We start from the raw sequence: 27380 nt of genomic DNA, 5'->3' as shown, positions 1-27380 counted from the left end.
GATAGAAGTGTCCCTGTGATGGTGTATAAATGTCCCCCCATTTTATCCAATTAAATTTCATCACAGGGTGAAAAAAAAAAGTTGATAGAAGTTTTTTCTGATAACAAGAATGGGGTGTGAGGTGGGATGTAGAGAAAAAGTAAGTGTTAGTTTTTGTTATATGCCGTTTAACACTATCTGCCTTTTATTTTGAATACTACCTGTGGCAAAGAGGTATTTACTACTTCTGGAGCTTGCAAGAACCCTTTTACTGGTGACAGTTTGACTGATTTCTTAGCAGAAAATCAGATCCCATTCAGCACTGTCCCCTTCTATTGGCTACTTTCTTTCACTGCTTGAATTATGACTATTTATTTATGTCCTTCTTGGCACACACATGATTTCCTCTAGATTGTATGTTCTTTGATGATAATGACTCAATTTTATTTGCCTTCCTTCCATTATTTTCTCTTCTCTTCTCTTTTTTCACAGCAACTCTTCTTTATCTATCTATCTATCTAATCTACCTACCTGCCTATCTATCTACCTATATTCTTACCTGTCTAACCTCCAGGCATTAATCATGCTTCTCAGTTCATGATGTATCATAAGTAGGTCTGCGTAAGACTCCTGTCTTGTTTTAATTATATATCCATTTATCTCTTATTCATTTATTCTTTTATTCTCATATCCCTCTCCTATTCTCTTTCCTGCCTCATCAGGCAACCATTCCACTGGGTTTAATGTGTTTGTCTTTTTATCTTTTATATTTTTGCATAAGGGCTATTGTTATATGCATATATTGGATATGTGTGCATGCATTTTTAAAGTTATTTTAATGATGTTATACCATAAATCTCATTTTTGCCCTAAACATATTTTTGATGCAATATGATATCTAATTTATTATTTCTAACTGCATCATCTTACTGCATTTTACATATCACTTCCCAAGTGACAGGAACCTAAGTTGCCTCCAACTCCCTGAAATAACAAAGGATACTGCAAATAATGCTCTATTAAATAAAATTAGGTTCCTACTTCACATCATACTGGAAAAAAAACTGACATATTAGGAACTCAGTTGTAAAAAGCAAAACTTTAAAACTTGTAAAAGAAAATATAGTAGTGTATTCACATTAGGGTAGGGAAAGATTTCTTCAAACAAGTAGTGTTTTTTGTTTTTTTTGCTTTTTATTTTGAAATGCATTGAAACTTCCAAACACTTAGAAAAATAATGCAAAAAAAGAGTATAAAAAAAAAGGGGCGGTGCACTGGTGGCTTAGTGGCAGAATTCTCGCCTGCTGTACCGGAGACCCGGGTTCAATTCCCAGAGCCTGCCCATGTTAAAAAAAAAGATAAAAATAATGCAAACCCCGCACAGAAAACTCCAACATACCCCTATCCCATCCCAGATACCCAGATCCACCAGTTTGAACTTTTTGCCACATTAGCCATATAATTCTATATATCTATGTCTCTATCCATGCAGAATGCAAGTTGTGTACATCATGCTTCTCAAACAATTAGCTTTTTAAAAATCTCTTTAAAATTTTTTCTCTGATTTCTGCCTTAATTGTTTTTCTCCCTTATTTATTTGAAACTCAACTTTTTAAGCTTTTTCCCAAATTATTAAACTAAACAGAGTATCAGTTAGGAATGTTTTCAGCTGAAGGGTAAAGAAAATATGAATAAAGTTGCCTTAAATGAATAGATGCAGGCTTGGATTTTGTTTTGTTGTGTATTCACCTAACAAGAAGCCTGGATGTAGCCAAAAACTGGCATTGGATCAGCTGGTCAAATATCAAGAATCCTCTTGGACACTCCCTGCATTTCTGCTTAGCTCTCCTGACTGTACTGGCTTTGACCTGATGACTATCACCTGCCTCATGAACACAAGGCTGCTGTCACAGCTCCGGCCCAATAGGGCATCCATGTTCAAAAAAAAAAAAAAAAAAAAGTTGGGACCGGGGGAGGGATAACAGAAGCAAAGCATCCTCGGTGTCATTCCTTTCTATTGGAAAACAAAAATAGCCTGCCTGGAAGACCCCCAGAACTACCCATGCTTACATCTCACTGGCCAGATCATATGGTTTTCTCTAGGGAAACAGACCGAAAATATGAGATTTATTATAGGAACTGCCTCACATGATTGTGGGGATGGGCAAATCCAAATTCTGTAGGGCAGGCTCCAAGCTGGGAACTCTGATGAAGATTTTTTTTTTCATTAATTAAAAAAAATTAACAAAACATTTAGAAATCATTCCATTCTACATATATAATCAGTAATTCTTAATGTCATCTGATGAAGATTTTTGATGAATTCCCTGGGAGAAGTGGGCTGGTTGAAGTAGAGATGGAAATTCTTCCTTCTGACTGCTGAATTAATCAGTTCTACCTTAAAGGCCTTCTTTTAATTGGATGACACAGTCTTTCAGTGCTGAAGGCTATCTCCTTAATTAATTGTAGATGTAATCAGCCATAGATGCAGCCATCAATTTACTGATTATTTCAATCCATGAAATTTCCTTACAATAACAATCAGGCTTGCGCTTGCTTTGCCAAACACTGGACACCATAACTAGCCAAGTTGACACATGAATGTAACCATCTTACATGGCCAGCTTTAATTGCATGGGAGGCTGGGAAAGCAAGTATTTAGCTTTTTCAGTCTCTGGTGAGTAGGGGAAGAAGGAGGTTGGGAATGGCTGTTGGATTAGCCACCAATAGTGTATATCACCAACAAGTGGCTCATTTGTTTTCAATCTTCATTGTTTCCTTTATCCCTTTCTGATGTCTTTGGGATGAATCCTGATCCTGATCTCCTTACCCAGCACTTCATTTTTGGCTATCACCATCCTGCTATTGTGTCTATGTAAGGATTTCAACTATTAAATTTGGCAAATCCAGTATTTCCTATTGATTCTTCTTGCTTGTTCCTGCCTTATATTAACAACATGCTCTCTTATTTTTGAAGATGCTTATTTTGAAGCATCTTATTTTTAATGATGCTTATTTTAAACTGTCAGGTTGATTAATTTGGCTTCATCTCATATAAATTTCTGTTTTTGTTTTATTGTAGATATTCCCTTAGAGTTCATTTTACCTTAGGAATGTCAAAGAACTTGGCCAGTAGTGGAGAAGAGGGCAAGATTAAAGCCCAGACCTAGGATATGAAGGATCAAGTGGGCAGGTAAATGGTTAGGCTTCACTGCTCTAGTCCCATCTAGCCAGGTTTGAGTACTGGGATGGTGCTGCTGGTTTTGTGCCTCACAGTTCCAGTAGGGCAGGCAGTGATCCACTGAGGACTTTGAGGAGCAGTGGAAAGCACCACTAAAAAGTCTTTCCCCCATCCCACCCCCATCCCAAGGCACCCAGCCCTCTTCCATTCTAGCTGAAGTCACAGTCTCCCCACAACTGGCCCGTAGCCACATTCTGTCTTCCTGGGATTTCTCAGTTGTTACCTTAGTTTCTCAAATCCTCAGCCTTGCTTAATTACTTTTTCATCTCTGTTGTTATTTATCAGAAATTTTCTAGCAAATGAAAGTTGAGCTCAACGAACACTATTTCCTATCACACAGCAGCCACAAACATAATAAACGAATGGCCACTGTTATTTCATTTATCTCCACTGGCCAGCTCTGACAGTTGAATTATAGGATTATTTTTAAAGCTAATATATCCAGCCAAGTTATCCTTCAAAATTGAGGGAGAGATTGAAGTCCTCAAAGATAAAGAAAGATTGAGAGAACCAGTCAACAAGAGACCAGACCTACAAGAAATACTAAAGGGAGCCCTGTCAGCTGATTAAAAAAAAAAAAAAAAGACAGCAGAGGGAGGTCTGGAGGAGGGCAGAATTGAAGAATGTGAGTAAAGGTAATGTAAAGGAAAAGAGAGTGGAAGGAAAATAATATACAGATCTGACAAATAAAAACTAAAGGACAAGATGGTAGAATCAAGAACTGCTCTCACAGTAATTACTTTGAATGTTAATGGACTAAACTCACCAATTAAAAGATACAGCCTGACAGAATGGATCAAAACCCATAATCCGTCTAGGTGCTGTTTGCAAGAGACGTATCTTAGACTCAAGGACATAGTTAGATTGAAAGTGAAAGGATGGAAAAAGATCCTCTATGCAAGCTATAAACAAAAGAAGGCAGGAGTAGTTATACTAATATCAGGCAAAGTAGATTTAAAATGTAAAGACTTTGTAAGAGACAAAGAAGGACACTACATAGTAATAAAAGAGACAATTCACCAGGAAGAAATAACAATCATAAATCTTTATGCTCCCAATCAAAGAGCTCCAAAGTACATGAGGCACATACTGGAAAAATTGAAGGGAGCTATAGATATATCAACTGTAATAGTGGGAGACTTCAGTACACCTCTCTTCACTATAGATAGGACAACCACACATAGGATCAACATGGAAATAGAGAACCTAAACAGTAAGATAAATGAATTAGATCTAATAGCATATATAGATCATTACATCCCAGAACACCAGGATACACATTCTTCTCTAATGCACATAGAACGTTCTCCAGGATAGATCATATACTGGGACATAAGATGAGTCTCTATAAATTTAATAAGATTGAAATTATCTGTAGCACTTTCTCTGATCATAACAGAATAAATTGGTAATTAATAATCACCAAAGAACCAGAGCTTGCAAAAATATATGGAGATTAAACAACATACTCTTAGTGGGTGAAGGAAGAAATTGCTGGAGAAATCAGTGAATATCTGGAGATGAATGATAATGAGAATACAACATATCAGAACTTATGGGATGGGGCAAAGGCAGTGCTGAGAGGGAAATTTATTGCACTCAATGCCTATAATAAAAGAGAAGAATGAGCAAAACTTGAGGATTTAACTGCTTACCTGGAGAATTCAGAGAAAGAACAGCAAACTAACCCCAAAGCAAATGAAAGAAGAGAAGTAATAAAGACTAAAGAACATTAATAAAGTTGATGGTCCCCTAGCTAGACCAACAAAGAAGAAAAGAGAGAGGACACAAATAAAGAAAATCAGAAATGAGAGAGGAATGTTGTTACCACAGATCATAAAGAAAATTTAAAAACTCATAAGAGAATATTATGAACATCTATATGTCAACAAACTAGATAACTTAGATGAAATGGACTAATTCCTAGAAAGACACGAATTACCTATATTGACTTGAAAGAAATAGAAGATCTCAACAAACCATTACAAGTAAAGAGATCCAATCAGTCATCAAAAATCTTCCTACAAAAAAAAAGCCCAGGACCTGATGGCTTCACAAGAGAATTTTATCAAACTTTTCAAAAAGAACTGACACTGAGCAAAGTGACATAGCCACAAGAAGCAGAGTCCACCAGCCAGCGACCTTTGGGGATGAAGGAAAACTCCTCCCGGGGAGCATCATGAAACAGGAAGCCAGGATAAGAAGCTGGCAGATGATGCCTTGTTCACCATGTGCCTTTCCAGTTAAGAGAGAAACTCTGACTATGTTTGCCATGTGCCTTTCCACTTGAGAGAGAAACCTTGAACTTCATTAGCCTTCTTGAATCAAGGTATCTTTCCCTGGATGCCTTTGATTGGACATTTCTATAGACTTGTTTTAATTGGGACATTTTCTCGGCCTTAGAACTGTAAACTAGCAATTTATTAAATTCCCCTTTTTAAAAGCCATTCCATTTCTGGTATATTGCATTCTGGCAGCTAGCAAGCTAGAACAGTTCCCTTGGGGGGATGATGAGAAAAGGGGAAAATTCAACTTCTCCAACTGGAGAATTCTTGATATTCTCACAAGCAGTGAGGACAACTAAAGCAATAGGCTGAGCCCCGAGTCTTGGGATTTGTACATATGAAACTTAACCCTGCAAAGGATAGGCTAAGCCTACTTAAAATTAGGCCTAAGAGTCACCCCCAAGAGAACCTCTTTCGTTGCTCAGATATGGCCTCTCTCTCTCAGCCAACACAGTAAGCAAACTCACTGCCCTCCCCCTCTCTACATGGGACATGACCTTCCTGGCAACGTGGGACAGAAATCCTAGAATGAGCTGGGACTCAGCATCAAGGGATTGAGAAAACCTTCTCGACCAAAAGGGGAAAGAGTAAAATGAGACAAAATAAAGTGTCAATGGCTGAGAGATTCAAACAGAGTTGAGAGGTTATCCTGGAGGTTATTCTTACACATTAAATAGATACCACCTTTTTAGTTAAGGTGTAATGGAGAGGCTGGAGGGAACTGCCTGAAAATGTAGAGCTGTTTTCCAGTAGCCATGTTTCTTGAAGATGATTGTATAATGATATAGCTTTTGCAATGTGACTGTGTGATTGTGAAAACCTTATATCTGATGCTCCTTTTATCTACCTTATCGACAGACAAGTAAAACATATGGATTAAAAATAAATAATAGGGACAAATGTTAAAAATAAATTTAGTAGATTGAAATGCTTATGATCAATGAAAGGAAAGGGTAAGGGGTATGGTATGTATGAATTTTTTTCTGTTTTTGTTTTATTTCTTTTTCTGAATTGATGCAAATATTCTTAGAAATGATCATGTTGATGAATATACAACTGTGATGATATTTTGAGTAATTGATTTATATATTAAGAATGGAAGGATCATATGGTAAGACTGTGTTTCTACGTGGTTATGTTTAATAAATAAATAAATTTTTTTAAAAAATGGACACCAATCCTGCTTAAACTCTTCCAAGGAGTTGAGGAAAAAGGAATGCTACCTGACTTATTTTATGAAGCTAACATCACTCTAATATCAAAATGGGATAAAGTTGATACAAGAAAAGAAAACTACAGACCAATCTCCCTAATGAACATAATGTGAAAATTCTTAACAAAAGACTAGAAAATCATATCCAATGCCACATTAAAAGAATTATACATCATGATCAAGTAGTGTTCTTACCAGGAATGCAAGGGCGGTTCAACATAAGAAAATCTATCAATGTAACACAGCATATAACAAATCAAAAGGGAAAAATCACATGATCATATTGATTAATGCTGAAAAAGCATTCGACAAAATCCAGCATACTTTCCTGATAAAAACACTGCAAAAGTTAGACATCAAAGGAAACTTTCTCAATATCATAAAGGGCATATATGAAAAACCCATAGCCAGCATCAATTAATGGTGAGAAATTGAAAGCATTCCCCTTGTAATCAGGGATGAGACAGGGATGCCCATTGTCACCACTATTATTCAACATTGTATTAGAAGTACTAGCTGGAGCAACTAGACAGGAGAAAGAAATAAAAGGCATCCAAATAGGAAGGGAAGAAGTTCATTATTTGCAGATGACATGATCCTATACTTAGAAAACTACTTGAGCTAATAAGCAAATTCATGAAAGTGACAGAATACAAGATTAATGTACAAAAATCAATAATGTTTCTATACACAAGCATTGACCTATCTGAGGTGACGACTAAGAAAAAAATTGCATTCAGAGTAGCAACCAGAAGAATTAGGTATCTAGGAAAAAGCCCAACCAGGATGTCAAGGACTTATGCACAGAAAATTACAAAAAAAATTGCTAAAAGAAATAAAAAATGACCTAAATAGATGGAAAGATATTCCATGCTCATGAATAAGAAGGTTGAATATCGTCAAGATGTCAATTCTACCCAAACTGATTTACAAATTCAATGCAATACCAATAAAAATTCCAACAACCTACTTTGAAGACTTAGAAAAATTGGTTATCAAATTTATTTGAAAGTAAAAGAGACCTTGAATAGCTAAAGATATCCTGAAAAAGAAGAGCAGACTGGGAGATCTATCACTTCCTGCCTTTAAAGCTTATTATAAAGCCACAGTGGCCAAAACAGCATGGTACTGGCACAAAGACAGAAGGACTGAGTAGTGGAATAGAATTGTGAGTGCAGAGATTGATCACCAAATTTGTGGATATTTGATCTTCAATAATGCTCCCAAATCCACTGAATTGGGACAGAATAGTTTTTTCAATAAATCAGCATGGGAGAACTGGATTTCAATAGCCAAAAGAATGAAAGAGGACCCCTACCATATACCTTATACAAAAATTAATTAAAAATGTGTCAAAGACCAAAAAAAAAAAAAAAAAAAGATCATTTCACCCACTGACCTGTTTTGCTGACAGCCACTTGTCTCTCTCTTCAGGAATTATAGGGCGGATACCCTTTCCTCAGGGAAGAGCAATCCATGGCTTGTTGCCTTTGCCAATAATAAACATGTTGGAAAGACAGATGGCAAAGCTGTTGCTGTTGGCGTCTTTCACATGAACCACATCAAAAGAGCCAGGATGTCTCTCTGTGTTGGTGATCACACCAATTCTTCCCAGATTAGCACCTCCAGTAATCATACACAGGTTACCAGTATCAAACTTAATGAAATTAGTTATCTTGCCCGTCTTCAAATCAGTATGAATGGTGTCGTTCACCTTGATGAGGGGATCAGGGTAGCAGATGGTACGAGCATCATGGGTTACCAGCTGTTGGATTCCTTTTGTGACTACAGAGATCTTCCTCAGTTTGCACAGCTTGTACTTGTACTCCTCAGGTGCAATACAATGAACAGCAAAGCAACCCTTGGTATCACAGATCAGACAGAAATTCTCTCCTGTCTTGTCAATGCTGATGACATCCATAAAACCAGCAGGATGTTATATCAGGTAGACCTTGCTATCAATCTTTTTTTGCTATTCACAGAACCATCAATTTTATTCCAGAATACATCTTCATGAGAAAAGAAAGCTTTTGTATGCATGTACTGCCAATACATTTTAAAAGACCTAAATTTTAACAAATAGAATAGACAGATTCATCAGACAAGAGATCATAAATTACTTGGGCTGAAAGAAATCTTTAAAAAAAGTCAGGCTCAACATTCTGCTTTCAGGTTTCTGCATATACTGTGTATGTGTGAGCATGAGTGTGCATGTGTATGTCTAGTTTTTCTTAAGGGAATGGAGTATGTTCTAGCCATCCTTTCCATGGTCATGTAGGAACTATGATGTTCTTTGCTAACAAAACAAAAAAAGCAAGATCTGCGTTTCCACCAACTTGATGCAAAGCCCCAAGAGCTTCCTGCAAAGTAAAGCCAGCACAGAGAATCCAGTCAATGTCTGCAGCAGGAAAAATTAATGGTTGTAGAATGGATGGATTTGATGACAGATGGCTGATAGGTGGTTCAAATTCAAGAAATGGCCTTGCCACTTCAGGGCAGACATTTTGTTTTTGGTTACAGGTCTGTCTGTCATCAGATTCTCTGTGCCCTGACTCAGGTCTTTAATCAATATGAAACTGAATGGCAAGAACTTAGTTTGCTCAGAAGTCTGATTTAGTGCATCTTCCTCACCTGCTAAAAGTTTGGGTGAAATTTCTGCACCTAACCTGGAATGTTGCTGACTAGACATTTTAGCTGAGGATACAGTACAGTGACAGAACCGCTCTCAGTTATTGACTCCCTAGATAGACTTGAGGACATCTTCCTTATCAGTTGACATGCCATCACCTGTGCCTCTATAGTTAATATTTTCTATATCTTCTATTCCAGCACCAGGTGAAGTACCTGTTAATTTTTCTGTTTTCACTGATACGTGTATGGCTTGATGAACGGACACTTGTGGACACTTCATTCTGGATAGCTTGCCATCAATCTTTATGAGCCGCTGCATACTGATTTTTGTTACTTCATCTCCTGTTAGGGCATGCTTAAGTCTGTTCCATAAGAAAATGATGAGAGGGAGACACTCTCTCAGCTTATGGGGACCAGTGGATGGACGAGAAACAAACACACCAGTTTGTCCAGCATCCAGTGCTTTGGAGCTGCCACCTACTTCAAATGCTTCTTTGGACCATGAGCCATGGCTATGCTAAGCACAGAAAAAGGTAAGAGGTAGCTTCTTAAACTTTACACCTAAAGCACAAGCTGTGAAAGAAAAAATAGACAAATGGGAACTCCTTAAGATCAAGAGCTTCTGTGCCTCAAAGGACTTTGTTAAAAAGGTGAAGAGACAGCCAACTCAATGGGAGAAAATATTTGGAAACCACATATCAGATAAAGGCTTGATATCTTGTGTACATAAAGAAATTATACAGCTCACCCACAAAAGAACAAACAAACCAATGATGAAAGGGGCAGAGGAAATGAATAAGCACTTTTCTGAAGAGCAAATACAGATGGCTAAAAAAGCATATGAAGAGCTCCTCATCTTCACTGGCTATAAGAGAAATGCAAATTAATAGAACAATAAGATGTCACCTCACACCTATAAGAATGGTTGCCATTAAACAGGAAATAAATGTTGGAGAGGATGCAGAGAAATTGAAACACTTATTCACTGTTGGTGGGAATGTAAAATGGTTCAGCCACTGTGGAAATCAGTTTGGTGATTCCTCAGAAAACTAAATATTAAGTTGCCCTATGAGCCAGCAATATCAGTACTTGGTATATTCCCAGAAGAGCTGAGGGCAGTGACACAAACAGACATTTGTGCACAGATGTTCATAGTAGCACTATTCACAGTTGTCAAGAGATGGCAACAATTCAGGTACCCATCAGCAGATGAGTGGATAAACAAAATGTGGTATATACATACGATGGAACAGTATACAGCATTTAGACAAAATGATGTCCCAAAATGTATGACAATGTGGATGAACCTTGAGGATATAATGCTGAGAGAAATAAGTCAGACATAAAATTATGACTCTGTTAGAGCTACCAGTGTTTTGGAGCAGCTGGAAGGAAAAATCTGAGTTGAGGGCATGGTAGCCTATGATAAACTCTGGGAACTGTTCTGTAGTTGCGTGTTGAAGTGTGCTTTGAAAATTATTGCTTTTTTTCTTTTATATGTTATAATTTTCAACTAAAAATGGTTTAAAAATATAGGCAGTTATAGTAATATTAGATAAAATAAATTCCTGAAACCAAAAATTTGAAAATATTATGTAACATAGCTCACTGCTACAGCAAAGTTGATATTTGTAACTTTTTACTTGATATTTTGAGAACACACAGTTTTGATAGTTAAATAGTATTTAAGATACAGTTTTAAAAATGAAAATGAGGTCCGCTGGCCCGCCGCGCAGCACTCACGCCCCGCAGCAGCCGACCCGCCCGCCCTCCTCTCCCCTCTTCCCCCTCCTGCTCCGGCGGCTCTCCAACTACCACGGTGCCCTCTTCCGCCTTCACCGGCTCCTCCGCCATCAGCCTCGACAGCCTTGCCACCCTCACCTTTCCTCCTCCAGAACAGCTACTGGGGGAGTGGAGACAATACAGAGCAGCTCCCGGAGCCACAACGGAGATCAAAGGGACAGCGTACCCCATCCTGGAACGGCTGACTGTCTGGGAGAACCAGCTCCGGTGAGATCACCGAGGGACGCGGGCTTTCCTGGGCGGGACGGCAAGCGGCCGGAGTCCCTCCCTTCTTCCTTCCCAGGCCAGCTGGCAGAATTGGGCAGGCGGTCCCCTTGGGCTGCAGCGGCTGGCGTCCCCACCACGCGAGGCCCCCCGGACCAAATGAGAGAGTTGGGTCAGAAATCCCCAGACTGCGGAGAACGGTGACCACGGGGTCCCTTCCAAACACGTGACTCCCCGGTCCGGCTGGGAACAGTGCACTCTCCCAGGCTGCGACAGCTGGCGCCCTTCCGCCATGCTTGGCGCCCCAGGCCAACTAGGAAATTTGGTCGGGCGCTCTCCCGTGCTGCGGTGGCCGGCGACCCTACCCACGTTCGGACCCCTGGGCCGGCTGGCACTCTTCCAAGACGCTTCGGCTGCTGAACCTCCCCTATGGCGTGAGTTTTACAGAGTTAAAGGACCCACAGCAACATTTACTGGTGGATCCCATAGACAAACGTGTGCCACGAGCGCCACCTACTGGGCAGGATAAGGAAAACGGAACCCAGAGATTTCACAGAAAAATCTTTCAACCTGTGGGGTCCAACACGCAGGGAAATCTGACTAAATGCCCAGACTCCAGCAGAAGATAACGGATCACGCTCAGAAAATTGAAAATATGGCCCAGTCAAAGGAACAAACCAATAGTTGAAATGAGATACAAGAGCTGAAACAACTAATGCTGAATATACGAACAGAAATGGAAAACCTCTTCAAAAATGAAATCGATAAATTGAGGGAGGATATGAAGAAGACATGGGCTGAACAAAAAGAAGAAATAGAAAAACTGAAAAAACAAATCACAGAGCTTATGGAAGTGAAGGATAAAGTAGAAAAGATGGAAAAAACAATGGATACCTACAATGATAGATTTAAAGAGACAGAAGATAGAATTAGTGATTTGGAGGATGGAACATCTGAATTCCAAAAAGAAACAGAAACTATCGGGAAAAGAATGGAAAAATTTGAACAGGGTATCAGGGAACTCAAGGACAATATGAACCGCACAAATATACGTGTTGTGGGTGTCCCAGAAGGAGAAGAGAAGGGAAAAGGAGGAGAAAAACTAATGGAAGAAATTATCACTGAAAATTTCCCAACTCTTATGAAAGACCTAAAATTACAGATCCAAGAAGTGCAGCGCACCACAAAGAGATTAGACCCAAATAGGCATTCCCCAAGACACTTATTAGTTAGAATGTCAGAGGTCAAAGAGAAAGAGAGGATCTTGAAAGCAGCAAGAGAGAAGCAATCCATCACATACAAGGGAAACCCAATAAGACTATGTGTAGATTTCTCAGCAGAAACCGTGGAAGCTAGAAGACAATGGGAAGATATGTTTAAGTTACTAAAAGAGAAAAACTGCCAACCAAGACTCCTATATCCAGCAAAATTGTCCTTCAAAAATGAGGGAGAAATTAAAACATTCTCAGACAAAAAGTCACTGAGAGAATTTGTGACCAAGAGACCAGCTCTGCAAGAAATACTAAAGGGAGCACTAGAGTCAGATACAAAAAGACAGAAGAGAGAGACATGGAGAAGAGTGTAGAAAGAAGGAAAATCAGATATGATATATATAATACAAAAGGCAAAATGGTAGAGGAAAATATTATCCAAACAGTAATAACTCTAAATGTTAATGGACTGAATTCCCCAATCAAAAGACATAGACTGGCAGAATGGATTAAAAAACAGGATCCTTCTATATGCTGTCTACAGGAAACACATCTTAGACCCAAAGATGAATATAGGTTGAAAGTGAAAGCTTGGGAAAAGATATTTCATGCAAATAACAACCAGAAAACAGCAGGAGTGGCTATACTAATATCCAACAAATTAGACTTCAAATGTAAAACAGTTACAAGAGACAAAGAAGGACACTATATACTAATAAAAGGAACAATTAAACAAGAAGACATAACAATCATAAATATTTACGCACTGAACCAGAATGCCCCAAAATACATGAGGAATACACTGCAAACACTGAAAAGGGAAATAGACACATATACCATAATAGTTGGAGACTTCAATTCACCACTCTCATCAATGGACAGAACATCTAGACAGAGGATCAATAAAGAAATAGAGAATCTGAATATTACTATAAATGAGCTAGACTTAACAGACATTTATAGGACATTACATCCCACAACAGCAGGATACACCTTTTTCTCAAGTGCTCATCGATCATTCTCAAAGATAGACCATATGCTGGGTCACAAAGCAAGTCTTAACAAATTTAAAAAGATCGAAATCATACACAACACTTTCTCGGATCATAAAGGAATGAAGTTGGAAATCAATAATAGGCCGAGTGCCAGAAAATTCACAAATACGTGGAGGCTCAACAACACACTCTTAAACAACAAGTGGGTCAAAGAAGAAATTGCAAGAGAAATTAGTAAATACCTAGAGGCAAATCAAAATGAAAACACAACATATCAAAACTTATGGTACGCAGCAAAGGCAGTGGTAAGAGGGAAATTTATTGCCCTAAATGCCTATATCAGAAAAGAAGAAAAGGCAAAAATGCAGGAATTAACTGTCCACTTGGAAGAACTGGAGAAAGAACAGCAAACTAATCCCAAAGCAAGCAAAAGGAAAGAAATAACAAAGATTAGAGCAGAAATAAATGAAATTGAAAACATGAAAACAATAGAGAAAATCAATAAGACCAGAAGTTGGTTCTATGAGAAAATCAATAAGATTGATGGGCCCTTAGCAAGATTGACAAAAAGAAGAAGAGAGAGTATGCAAATAAATAAGATCAGAAATGGAAGAGGAGACATAACTACTGACCTCACAGAAATAAAGGAGGTAATAACAGGATACTATGAACAACTTTACGCTAATAAATACAACAATTTAGATGAAATGGACGGGTTCCTGGAAAGATATGAACAACCAACTTTGACTCAAGAAGAAATAGATGACCTCAACAAACCAATCACAAGTAAAGAGATTGAATTAGTCATTCAAAAGCTCCCTAAAAAGAAAAGTCCAGGACGAGACGGCTTCACATGTGAATTCTATCAAACATTCCAGAAAGAATTAGTACCAACTCTCCTCAAACTCTTCAAAATAATCGAAGTGGAGGGAAAACTACCTAATTCATTCTATGAAGCCAACATCACCTTCATACCAAAACCAGGCAAAGATATTACAAAAAAAGAAAACTACAGACCAATCTCTCTAATGAATATAGATGCAAAAATCCTCAATAAAATTCTAGCAAATCGTATCCAACAACACATTAAAAGAATTATACATCATGACCAAGTAGGATTCATCCCAGGTATGCAAGGATGGTTCAACATTAGAAAATCAATTAATGTAATATACCACATCAACAAATCAAAGCAGAAAAATCACATGATCATCTCAATTGATGCAGAGAAGGCATTTGACAAGCTTCAACATCCTTTCCTTTTGAAAACACTTCAAAAGATAGGAATACAAGGAAACTTCCTTAAAATGATAGAGGGAATATATGAAAAACCCACAGCTAATATCATCCTCAATGGGGAAAAATTGAAAACTTTTCCCCTAAGATCAGGAACAAGACAAGGATGTCCACTATCACCACTATTATTCAACATTGTGTTGCAAGTTCTAGCCAAAGCAATTAGACAAGAAAAAGAAATACAAGGCATCAAAATTGGAAAGGAAGAAGTAAAACTATCACTGTTTGCAGATGATATGATACTATACGTCAAAAACCCGGAAAAATCCACAACAAAACTATTAGAGCTAATAAATGAGTACAGCAAAGTAGCAGGCTACAAGATCAACATTCAAAAATCTGTAGCTTTTCTATACACTAGTAATGAACAAGCTGAGGGGGAAATCAAGAAACGAATCCCATTTACAATTGCAACTAAAAGAATAAAATACCTAGGAATAAATTTAACCAAAGAGACAAAAATCCTATATAAAGAAAACTACAAAAAACTGCTAAAAGAAATCACAGAAGACCTAAATAGATGGAAGGGCATACTGTGTTCATGGATTGGAAGACTAAATATAATTAAGATGTCAATCCTACCTAAACTGATCTACAGATTCAATGCTATACCAATCAAAATCCCAACAACTTATTTTTCAGAATTAGAAAAACCAATAAGCAAATTTATCTGGAAGGGCAGGTTGCCCCGAATTGCCAAAAACATCCTGAGGGAAAAAAACGAAGCTGGAGGTCTCGCGATGCCGGACTTTAAGGCATATTATGAAGCCACAGTGGTCAAAACAGCATGGTATTGGCATAAAGATAGATATATCGACCAATGGAATCCAATAGAGTGCTCAGATATAGACCCTCTCATCTATGGACATTTGATCTTTGATAAGGCAGTCAAGCCAACTCACCTGGGACAGAACAGTCTCTTCAATAAATGGTGCCTAGAGAACTGGATATCCATATGTAAAAGAATGAAAGAAGACCCGCATCTCACACCTTATACAAAAGTTAACTCAAAATGGATCAAAGATCTAAACATTAGGTCTAAGACCATAAAACAGTTAGAGGAAAATGTAGGGAGATATCTTATGAATCTTACAACTGGAGGTGGTTTTATGGACCTTAAACCTAAAGCGAGAGCACTGAAGAAAGAAATAAATAAATGGGAACTCCTCAAAATTAAACACTTTTGTGCATCAAAGAACTTCATCAAGAAAGTAGACAGCCTACACAATGGGAGACAATATTTGGAAACGACATATCAGATAAACGTCTAGTATCCAGAATTTATAAAGAGATTGTTCAACTCAACAACAAAAAGACAGCCAACCCAATTACAAAATGGGAAAAAGACTTGAACAGACACCTCTCAGAAGAGGAAATACGGATGGCCAAGAGGCACATGAAGAGATGCTCAATGTCCCTGGCCATTAGAGAAATGCAAATCACAACCACAATGAGATATCATCTCACACCCACCAGAATGGCCATTATCAACAAAACAGAAAATGACAAGTGCTGGAGAGGATGCGGAGAAAGAGGCACACTTATCCACTGTTGGTGGGAATGTCAAATGGTGCAACCACTGTGGATGGCAGTTTGGCGGTTCCTCAAAAAGCTGAATATAGAATTGCCATACGACCCAGCAATACCATTGCTAGGTATCTACTCAAAGGACTTAAGGGCAAAGACACAAACGGAAATTTGCACACCAATGTTTATAGCAGCGTTATTTACAATTGCAAAGAGATGGAAACAGCCAAAATGTCCGTCAACAGAGGAATGGCTAAATAAACTGTGGTATATACATACGATGGAATATTATGCAGCTTTAAGACAGAATAAACTTATGAAGCATGTAATAACATGGATGGACCTAGAGAATATTATGCTGAGTGAGTCCAGCCAAAAACTAAAGGACAAATACTGTATGGTCCCACTGATGTGAACCGACATTCGAGAATAAACTTGGAATATGTCATTGGTAACAGAGTCCAGCAGGAGTTAGAAACAGGGTAAGATAATGGGTAATTGGAGCGGAAGGGATACAGACTGTGCAACAGGACTACATACAAAAACTCAAAAATGGATAGCACAATAATACTTAATTGTAAAGTAATCATGTTAAAACACTGAATGAAGCTGCATCTGAGCTATAGGGTTTTTTTGTTTGTTTGTTTTTTACTATTATTACTACTTTTATTTCTTTTCTCTATATTAACATTTTATATCTATTTCTGTTGTGTTGCTAGTTCCTCTGAACCCATGCAAATGTACTAAGAAACGATGGTCATGCATCTATGTGATGATGTTAAGAATTACTGAGTGCATATGTAGAGCGGTATGATTTCTAAATGTTGTGTTAATTTTTTTTCTTTCTTTCCGTGAATAAAAAAAAAAAGCATTTAAGAAAAAAAAATGAAAATGAAAACACAACATATCAAAATCTATGGGATACAGCAAAGGCAGTGCTAAGAGGAAAATTCATTGTCTTAAATGCCTATATCAAAAAAGAAGAAAGGACAAAAATCGAGGAAGTAACTGTCCACTTGAAAGAACTAGAGAAAGAACAGCAATCTAACCCCAAAGCAAGCAAAAGCAAAGAAATAATGAACATTAGAGCAGAAATAAATGTAATTGAGAACATGAAAACAATCAAGAAAATCAACAAAACCAGAACTTGGTTCTATGAGAAAATCAATAAAATTGATGGACCCTTAGTGAGGTTGACAAAAAGAAGAAGAGAGAGGATGCAAATAAATAAAATCAAAATGGAAGAGGAGACATAACCTCTGACTCACAGAAATAAAGGGAGTAATGATAGGATACTATGAACAACTTTATGCTAATAAACTCGACAATGTACATGAAATGGACAACTTTCTAGAAAGGCATGAACAACCAACATTGACTCAAAGAAATAGATGGACCGCAACAAACAAAATAGATGGACTTGCAAACAAACAAACAAGTAAAGAAATTGAATCAGTCAATAAGAAGTTCCCCAGAAAGAAAAGTCCAGAACCAGATGGCTTCACATGTGAATTCTACCAAACATTCAAGAAGAATTAGTACCAAATCTGTTCAAACTCTTCAAAAAAAACGGAAGAGGAGGGAAAACTACCTAACTCATTCTATGAAGCCAACATCACCCTCATACTAAATCCAGACAAAAATATTACAAGAAAAGAAAACTACAGACCAATCTCTAATGAATATAGATGCAAAAATCCTCAACAAAATTCTTGTAAATCGAATCCAGCAGCACATTAAAAGAATTATACACCATGACCAAGTAGGATTCATCCCAGGTATGCAAGGATAATTCAACATAAGAAAATCAATTAATGTAATACACCATATCAACACATCAGAGCAGGAAAATCCCGTGATCATCTCGATTGATGCAGAAAAGGCATTTGACAAAATTCAGCATCCTTTCTTGTTGATCTTCAAAGGATAGAAATAGAAGGGAACTTCCTCAACTTGATAAAGGAAATATATGAAAAACCCACAGCTAGCATCATCCTCAGTGGGGAAAAACTGAAAACTTTCCCCCTGAGATCAGGAACAAGGCAAGGATGTCCACTGTCATCATTGTTATTCAGCATTCCGTTGGAATTAGAGCAATTAGACAAGAAAAATACAAGGCATCAAAATTGGAGAGGAAGAAGTAAAACTTTTACTGTTTGCAGATGATATGATACTTTATGTTGAAAACCCTGAAAAATACACAGCAAAACTGCTAGAGCTAATAAATGAGTACAGCAAAATGGCAGGTTACAAGAGCAACACTCAAAAATCTGTAGTGTTTCTAAACACTAGTAATGAACAATCTGAGGGGAAAATCCAGAAAAATATTCCATTTACAGTTGCAACCAAAAGAGTAAAATATTTAGGAATAAATTTAGCTCAAGATACAAAAAACCTATACAAAGAAAGCTACAAGAAATTTTTAAAGGAAATTACAGAAGACCTAAATAAATGAAAGGGCTTCATGTGTTCATTGATTGGAAGATTAAATATAGTTAAGATGTCAATTCTACCTAAATTGATTTACAGATTCAATGTAATACCAATTAAAACCCCAAAAACTTACTTTTCAGAATAGAACAACCAATAAGTAAATTTATCTGGAAGGGCAGGGTGCCCTGAATAGCTAAAAATAGCCTGAGAAAGAAAAATAATGTCTGCAGTCTCACACTACCTGACTTTAAGATGTATTACGAAGCTAGAGTGGTCAAAATAGCATGGTACCGGCATGAAGATAGATATATTGACCAATGAAATCGAATAGAGAGTTCAGATATAGACCCTCTCATCTATGGACAATTGATCTGTGATAAGGCAGTCAAGTCAGCTCACCTGGGACAGAACAGTCTCTTCAGTAAATGGTGCCTAGAGAACTGGATATCCACATATGCAAAAGAATGAAAGAGGATCCATATCTCACACACTAAACAAAAATTAACTCAAAATGGATCAAAGACCTAAATGTTAGATCTAAGGCCATAAAACTTTTAGAAGAAAATGTAGGGAAATATCTTATAAATCTTATAATAGGAGGCAGTTTCCAAGACCTTACACCCAAAGCACGAGCATTGAAGAAAGAAATAGATAAATAGGAACTCCTCAAAATTAGACACTTTTATACATCAAAGAAGTTGGTCAAGAAAGTAAAAAGAGGGCGGGCCACTGTGGCTCAGCAGGCAAGAATGCTTGCCTGCCATGCCAGAGGACCCGGGTTCGATTCCTGGTGCCTGCCCATGTAAGAAAAAAAGGAAAATAAAAAGACAGCCTACACAATGGGAGACAATATTTGGAAATGATATATCAAATAAAGGTCTAGTATCCAGAACATATAAAGAGATTGTTCAGCTCAACAACAAAAAAGACCACCCAGTTACAAAATGGACAAAAGACATGAATAAACACTTCTCAGAAGAGGAAATGCAGATGGCCAAAAGGCACATGAAAAGTTGCTCAACTTCCCTGGGTTTTAGGGAAATGCAAATTAAAACCACAATGAGATATCATCTCACACTCACCAGAATGGCCATTATGAATAAAACAGAAAACAACAAGTGCTGGAGAGGATGTGGAGAAAGAGGCACACTTATCCACTGTTGGTGGGAATGTCACATGGTACAATTGCTGTGAAAGGCAGTTTGGCGGGTCCTCAGGAAGCTAAGTATAGAATTGTCATATGATTCAGCAATACTGTTGCTAGGTGTCTACTCAGAGGGCACGAGGGCAAGGACACAAATGGACCTTTGCACACACCAATGTTTATAACAGCATTATTAACAATTGCCAAGAGAAGAAAGCACCCAAAATATCCATCAACAGATGAGTGGCTAAACAAACTGTGGTATACACATAAGATGGAATATTATGCAGCTATAAGACAGAATGAAGTAATGAAGTATGTAACAACATGGATGGACCTTAAGGACATCATGCTGAGTGAGGTTAGCCAGAAGCAGAAGGACAGATACTGTGTGGTCTCACTGATATAAACTGCCATTAGTGAATGAACTTGGAGAATTGCAATTGGTAACAGAGACCATCAGGAGAGAAAATAGGGGTAGATATTGGGTAATTGGAGCTGAAGGGATACAGATTGTGCAACAGGACTGATGGTAAAAATTCAGAAATGGATAGCACAATACTATCTAACTGTAATACAATAATGTTGGAACATTGAATGAAGCTGAATGTGAGAATGATAGAGGGAGGAGGCCTGGGGACTCAAATGAAATCAGAAAGAAAGGTAGACAATAAAGACTGAGATCGTATAACCTAGGAATGCCTAGAGTGTATAATGATAGTGACTAAATGTACAAATTAAAAAATGTTTTTGCATGAGGAAGAACAAAGGAATGTCAATAGTTCAGGGTGTTGAAAATAGATGGTAATTAATATTTTAAAACTTTAACTTATGTGTGAGACTAAAGCAAAAAAAAATGTTTATTTGGTACAAAATTTTATTTTGACTAGTGCATTTCCTAATATAACTTATGTGGAGAGTTAAATTGAACACCGTAAGTACATGAAACCTTGAGTAGGGCATGAGATTTTGTAGGTTTATCCAGAGCGATGCCCCGATAAATCCCAGAGTGATTTGAACAGTGAATAAAATGTATTTGCAAAGTCTCCTTGGGGGAATGGTGAGAAAGGCGGAAAATTGAACTTCCCCAAGTGGAGAATTCCTGATCTTCTCACAAGCAGTGGGGACAACCAAAGCAATAGGCTGAGCCCCCAGTCTTGGGGTTTATACATATGAAACTTAACCCCGCAAAGGATAGGCTAAGCCTACTTAAAATTAGGCCTAAGAGTCATCCCCCAAGAGAACCTCATTTGTTGCTCAGATATGGCCTGTCTCTCAGCCAACACAACAAGCAAACTCACTGCCCTCCTCCTCTCTACATGAGACATGACTCCCAGGGGTGTAGACCTTCCTGGCAACATGGGCCAGAAATCCTAGAATGAGCTGGGACTTAGCATCAAGGGATTGAGAAAACCTTCTCAACCAAAAGGGGGAAGAGCAAAATGAGACAAATTAAAGTGCCAATGGCTGAGAGATTCCAAACAGTTGAGAGGTTATCCTGGAGGTTATTCTTAAGCATTAAATAGATATCACCTTGTTATTCAAGATGTAGTGGAGAGGCTGGAGGGAACTGCCTGAAAAATGTAGAGCTGTGTTCCAGTAGCCATGTTTCTTGAAGATGATTGTATAATGATATAGCTTTCACAATGTGACTGTGTGATTGTGAAAACCTTATGTCTGATGCTTCTTTTAGCTACCTTATCAACAGATGAGTAAAACATATGGATTAAAAATAAATAAATAATAGGGGGAACAAATGTTAAAAATAAATTTAGTAGATTGAAGTGCTAATGATCAATGAACGGGAGGGGTCAGGGATATGGTATGTACGAATTTTTTTCTGTTTTCTTTTTCTGAATTGATGCAACTGTTCTAAGAAAAGATCATGAGGATGAATATACAACTATGTGATGATATTGTGTGTTATTGATTATATATCAAGAATGGAATTATTATATGGTAAGAAGGTTGGTGTTTGTATGTGGTTATGTTAAACAAATAAATAAATGAATAAAGATACAGTTTAATATTTAGAATTCAACTAACCCTGATATTTGTATATATAGATTTTTTTTCCTCCCTTGCTTTAATTTTAAATTGGTTTCTGAAACATAGTATGCAAACAGGCATTACAGTGATTACTTAGATTTTTTTTTAATATGCCTATGGATAAGCTAACTGTCCATTTTAGATGATTAAAATTTCCATATGTTAGTTGTAAAAATGTTTGTATCTTTATATTTTCCTGAAATAAGGAAAATATTAACATAGGCCATTACTATAACAATGCAGATATTTGTAAGAATGTTCTACTTGATATTTTGAGAACATTCAGTTTTGACAGCTGATCAGATGGTATCTAAGTTAGTTTTTAATACTTAGAATTTAAGAACTTTGCTATCCGAATATGTAGATAGTTTCCTTGTTGCCATTAATTTTTTTTTTTTTTTTAAAGGAAAGACAGAGAGAAGGAAGGAAGGATAGAAGGAAGGAAGGAAGGAAGAAAGGGAAACATCTTTAAACATTTTCTTGTTTTATTGTATTTTGTTTTTTTGTTTTTGTTACATGGGCTGGGGCCGGGAATCGAACCGAGGTCCTCCGGCATAGCCGGCAAGCACTTTGCCCGCTGAGCCACCGCGGCCCGCCCGTAATTTTAAATTGGTTTATGAAACTTACTGCACAAACACAGGCTTTACAATGATTATATAGATACTTTATTTAAATATGCCTCTGGTTAAGCTAACTAAGATATCCATTGTTGGTAGTTCTAATTATATTGTTTTCTTTCTTAAATAAAAATATGTAAAAAATAAAAATTGGAATAAAAAACTAATCTTAGTTTTTCCGGTTTCTCCTTTCCCCAAGATGGCAGCAGCAGAAGATGAGTTACTGCTGCCGCGGCTCCCTGAGCTATTTGAAACCAGCAAGCAGCTTCTGGACGAAGTGGAAGTAGCAACTGATCCCACTGGTTCCCAGATAGTCCAGGATAAGGTGTTCAAGGGACTGGGTCTCCTTGAGAAGGCTGCTGAAATGATATCGCAGCTTGACTTGTTCAGCCGAAATGAAGACCTGGAAGAGATTGCTTCCACTGACCTGAAGTACCTGATGGTGCCAGCATTTCAAGGAGCTCTCACCATGAAACAAGTCAACCCCACCAAGCGTCTAGATCATTTGCAGCAGGCTCGAGAACACTTTCTAAACTACTTAACTCAATGTCATTACTATCATGTGGCAGAATTTGAGCTGCCCCAAATCAAAAACAATTCTGCTGAAAACAACCCTGTATGCTCTTCCATGGCCTATCCTAACCTTGTTGCTATGGCATCTCAAAGACAGGCTAAGATACAGAGATACAAGCAGAAGAAGGAGGTGGAGCATAGATTAGCTACACTGAAATCTTCTGTGGAAAGTGGTGAAACAGATGATGAGCGTGTTCGGGAATATTATCACCTTCATCTTCAGAGGTGGATTGGGATCAGCTTGGAAGAGATTGAGAGTATTGATCAGGAGATAAAAATCCTAAGAGAAAAAGATCCCCCAAAAGAGGCATCACCTTGTCACTCCTCTCTTCAGGACAGGCCTCCAATGAAACCATTCATTCTCACTCGGGATGTCGCCCAAGCCAAGGTGTTTGGAGCTGGCTATCCAAGTCTGGCAACTATGACAGTGAATGACTGGTATGATCAGCATCAGAAATATAGAGCATTACCAGATCAGGGAATAACCAAGACAACACCAGGAGAGTTCCAAAAGGCAACTCAACAACAAGAAGATCAGGAGCAAAAGGAGGAAGACAATGAAGAGAAAACATTACATAGAACCCGGGAGTGGGATGACTGGAAGGATACCCATCCTAGGGGTTATGGCAACCGACAGAACATGGGTTAATATTCCCACAACAAGACAGGACTAGGGGTGGCTCACATCTTCCCCTTCAAGGAAATTATACCATTCTTCCCCTCCCTGAGCTCCTGCTTCAGTTGTGTTCGATGAAGGCAGAGACATTTCATCTTGCTTTGCATTCAGTAAAGTGTCAAACGATTAAGTGTGTATTTGTACTCTCAGTAATGAGCCAACAATCTTGTTTCAGCATTATCCTCATGATATAGTCTACTTTCTTAACTGGAAAGAAAAGAGCACAGACGTGGCTTGGTATAATCAATGGCTATATGAATTCTCTTTATAAAATAATAAAGTACTTTGTGGAGTCCCCAACCCAATCTAGATGACAAAGTGAGACACTTCAGGGCTCTGTCCTCCCACAGAAACTTTGAACAACCAGCAAGAACTGGCAAAACATCTTTCTCAAAGCTCCAGAAATAAAAAAAAAAAACAGTTACAGGATTACAGTAACAGGGGAAGTGCTGATCAAGAAAATGGCAACTTAAAAGCATAGGATCTCCTGGTTCCCTGACTGGCCCCTCCAGCACCTTTCATCAGTTTGGTAAGGAGCTGACCCATGCTCCTAGTGTGAACCCCTGGTCCCTGTTCCAGAGGAAGCAAAGTAATCCACATGCACATTCTCAAAGAATATATGTTTGACTCAGTCTGCCTTATGGTGGCTTGAGGGATTCATTGTCCCAGAACTTAACCTGTGTGTAGAAGGTGGTTCACAGAGCTCTCCTACTGAATGCTGTGGGAGAGCCATCAAGTTGTGGCTGGCTGTAAAACATACAAGGCAGTGGCCAGGACTGTGAGGAAAGTGTTTCCTAGGGAAGAGTGTTTGTATTCATGGAAATAAGGGAGTTCCTAGGGTCTGCAAAGACTGAGAAAGGCATATTATCCTTTCTTCTTCTTCTTTTTTTTTTTTTTTTGCTATCTCTTGGCATTCAAGAAAAGCTCTGTCATAACACCAGCTGGATACAAACTTGAGGAATAGATGCCTCAAAGTCTAAATTCCAGTGATATGCATTTAAATGTCAAAATGTCCTGGTCTGTAACAAAAAGTTAAACACACACACACACACACACACACACACACACACACACACACACACACACAAAGAAAAGAAACAGGAAGCAGTGACCCAGACAAAGAAGATTATAGCATTAGGAACTGTCAGTGATGAGGATCAGACGTGAAACATACCAGAGACTTAAAAAATGGTCCTGAGTAAGCTCAAAGCACTCAAAGAAAACATGGACAAAGAACTAAAGGAAATCGAGAAAACGGTAGATGAACACAAAGAGCATCAGTAGAGATGGAAATTATGAAAAGGAATGAAACAGAGCTGAAGACCACGTAACAAATTAAATATTGCCTAGAGGGATTCAACAGCAAATTAGAGCTGGCAGAAGAATCAGTGAACTTGAAGATAAGACAATTGAAATCGTTCGGTCTGAGGAGTAGAAGAAGGAAAGAATGAAAAGTGAACAGAGCCTGAGGAACCTGTAGGACACCATCAAGCAAACCAATATATGAATTGTGGAAATCCAAGAAGGAGAAGAAAGAGAGAAGCAGAGAGAATATCCAAGAAAATAATGGCTGAAAACTTCCCAAATTTAACAAAAGACATGAATATACTCATCCAAGACCTCAACAAACGCCAAACAGGATAAATCCAAATAAACACACACAGTGACGTAATCAAACTATTGAATTCCAAACAGAGAATCCTAAAAGCTGAAGAGAAGTGACATGTCACATACAGGAGATCTCAATAAGATTAGGTGGCAGTTTCTCCTGGGAAATCATGGAAGCAGGAAGGCAGTGGGAAGAAATATTTTAAATACTGAAAGCAAAGAATTGCCAACCATGAATTCTATATCAGGTTAAACTGTCTTTCAGAAATGAGGGAAGAATTATGATATTCCTAGAGAAACCATAGCAAAGGGAGTTTGTCACCACTAGAGCAGCCCTAACACAAATGCTGAATGGAGTTCTGCAGGTTGAATGGAACAGACACTAGACAATTGACTGAAGCCACATGAAGATATAAAGATCTCTGGTAAAGATAATGACATGGGTAAATATAAATGCCAATATTATTGTATTTTTGATTTTGTAACTCTGCTTTTTACTTCCTACAGTATCTAAAAGGCAAATGCATAAAATGTAGTGATAAATCAATGGTCTGGGACTCATAATGTATAAACATGTAATTTGTGACAAGAATGACATAAAAGTCTGGGGGAATGGAGGGTTATAGGAACATAGTGTGTGTGTATACTACTGAGGTTGGTATCAAAGCAAACAGGATTGTTATAAATTTAGGATGTTAAATTTAAGCCCCATGGCAAACCTCAAATAAAACATCTGAGAATATGCAAATTCCTAGAGAGAGAAATTAAAGTACACAATCCTGGGGCAGGGAGCAAGGGGAATGAGGAGTTAAAATCAGTATAGGTTTTCTGTTTGGAGTGAAGGGAAAAATCTAGTAATGGATAGTGGTGAGGGTAATGTTACATTGTGAATGTGATTAATCTCTGTGAATAATGTGTTTGGGGGAGGGGTTTGAGGTGAGAAGATTTATGTTGTATATATTTCCACAATTAAAAAATGAGAAAGAGGGTGCAAGGGTAGTTCAGTGGTGGAATTCCTGCCTGCCATGTGGGAGACCTGGGTTCAATTCCTGGTCCGTGCACTTCCCAAAAAACAAACAAACAAGCAAAACAAACAAACAGCAAACAAAGAAACAAAAAATTCAACAAATGGTGCTGCAATAATGGGATACTTAACATGGAAAAATAATGAAATATAACCCTGCCATACAACATACAAAAAATAGAAAGAAAGAAACTAAAAAGATAGTGACAATTAAATGCAATACATTTTCCTGGATGCGATCTAAGAATGGAGGAGAAAAAGCTCAAAGGGGCATTTCTTGGGATATAAGAAAAACTTGGAATATAGATTATGAGCTTCATATCAATGTTAGATTTCTTGTATTTGATAACTGCCCTTAAGGTGATTCATACATGAATATCCTTGTTCGTAGGAAATGTACATGGAAGTATTATGTGTTTCAGGAGTGTGATGTGGGAAACCTGCTCTTAAATGTTCCAAAAATAAACAGATAGATGAAAGATAGGATGTTATGGCAAAAGTGGCAAAATCTGGGAGGTGGGGGCATGTTAGACTTCTCTGTATGGGGTTTGTATTATTTTTGCAACTGTCTTGTAAGTTGAAAGTATTGTAAAATAAAAGATTTTAAAATGATAAAAAAAAGTCATAGACTAATTTCTGAGGCATCCGTAGGATTTAGGGTGAGGGAACTAGAACTATCAGTGTGTATGTGCTTACTATCTTATTTCCTCTATTTAATAATTCCCCCCCAACTTTTCATTATGACATTTTTCAAACATACAATAAAATTGAAAAATTAGTACAACAATCATCTGTAAACCCATCAGCCAGATTCAACATTTAACATTTTGCCATATTTGTTTTACTTATATTTGTATATGTTATTTTTTTC

The 27380-nt window shown here is 37.7% G+C and overlaps 2 pseudogenes across 3 annotated transcripts in view; one reads left to right on the top strand and one right to left on the bottom strand.

Annotated features, from left to right (window-relative positions):
- Nucleotides 1–27130, top strand: part of LOC143674340 (immunoglobulin-binding protein 1 pseudogene) — a 52407-nt pseudogene extending 25277 nt beyond the window's left edge. For 2 of the 3 annotated variants that reach the window (XR_013170999.1, XR_013171001.1), the window contains exon 2: nt 22828–27130. The product of XR_013170999.1 is annotated as an immunoglobulin-binding protein 1 pseudogene, transcript variant X1 (transcript). Of the gene's footprint in view, nt 1–9698; nt 9883–22827 lie in introns of all 3 variants that reach the window. The other variant, XR_013171000.1, reaches the window with a different exon arrangement.
- LOC143674341 (small ribosomal subunit protein eS4, X isoform-like) lies at nt 8106–9859 on the bottom strand (annotated as a pseudogene).
- Nucleotides 27131–27380: the final 250 nt, after the last annotated feature.

The sequence above is a fragment of the Tamandua tetradactyla genome, chromosome 2, assembly GCF_023851605.1.
Source record: "Tamandua tetradactyla isolate mTamTet1 chromosome 2, mTamTet1.pri, whole genome shotgun sequence".
Lineage (NCBI taxonomy): Eukaryota > Metazoa > Chordata > Mammalia > Pilosa > Myrmecophagidae > Tamandua > Tamandua tetradactyla.
Note: the sequence above shows the minus strand (reverse complement) of the source record. Positions and strands in the feature narration are given on the sequence as shown.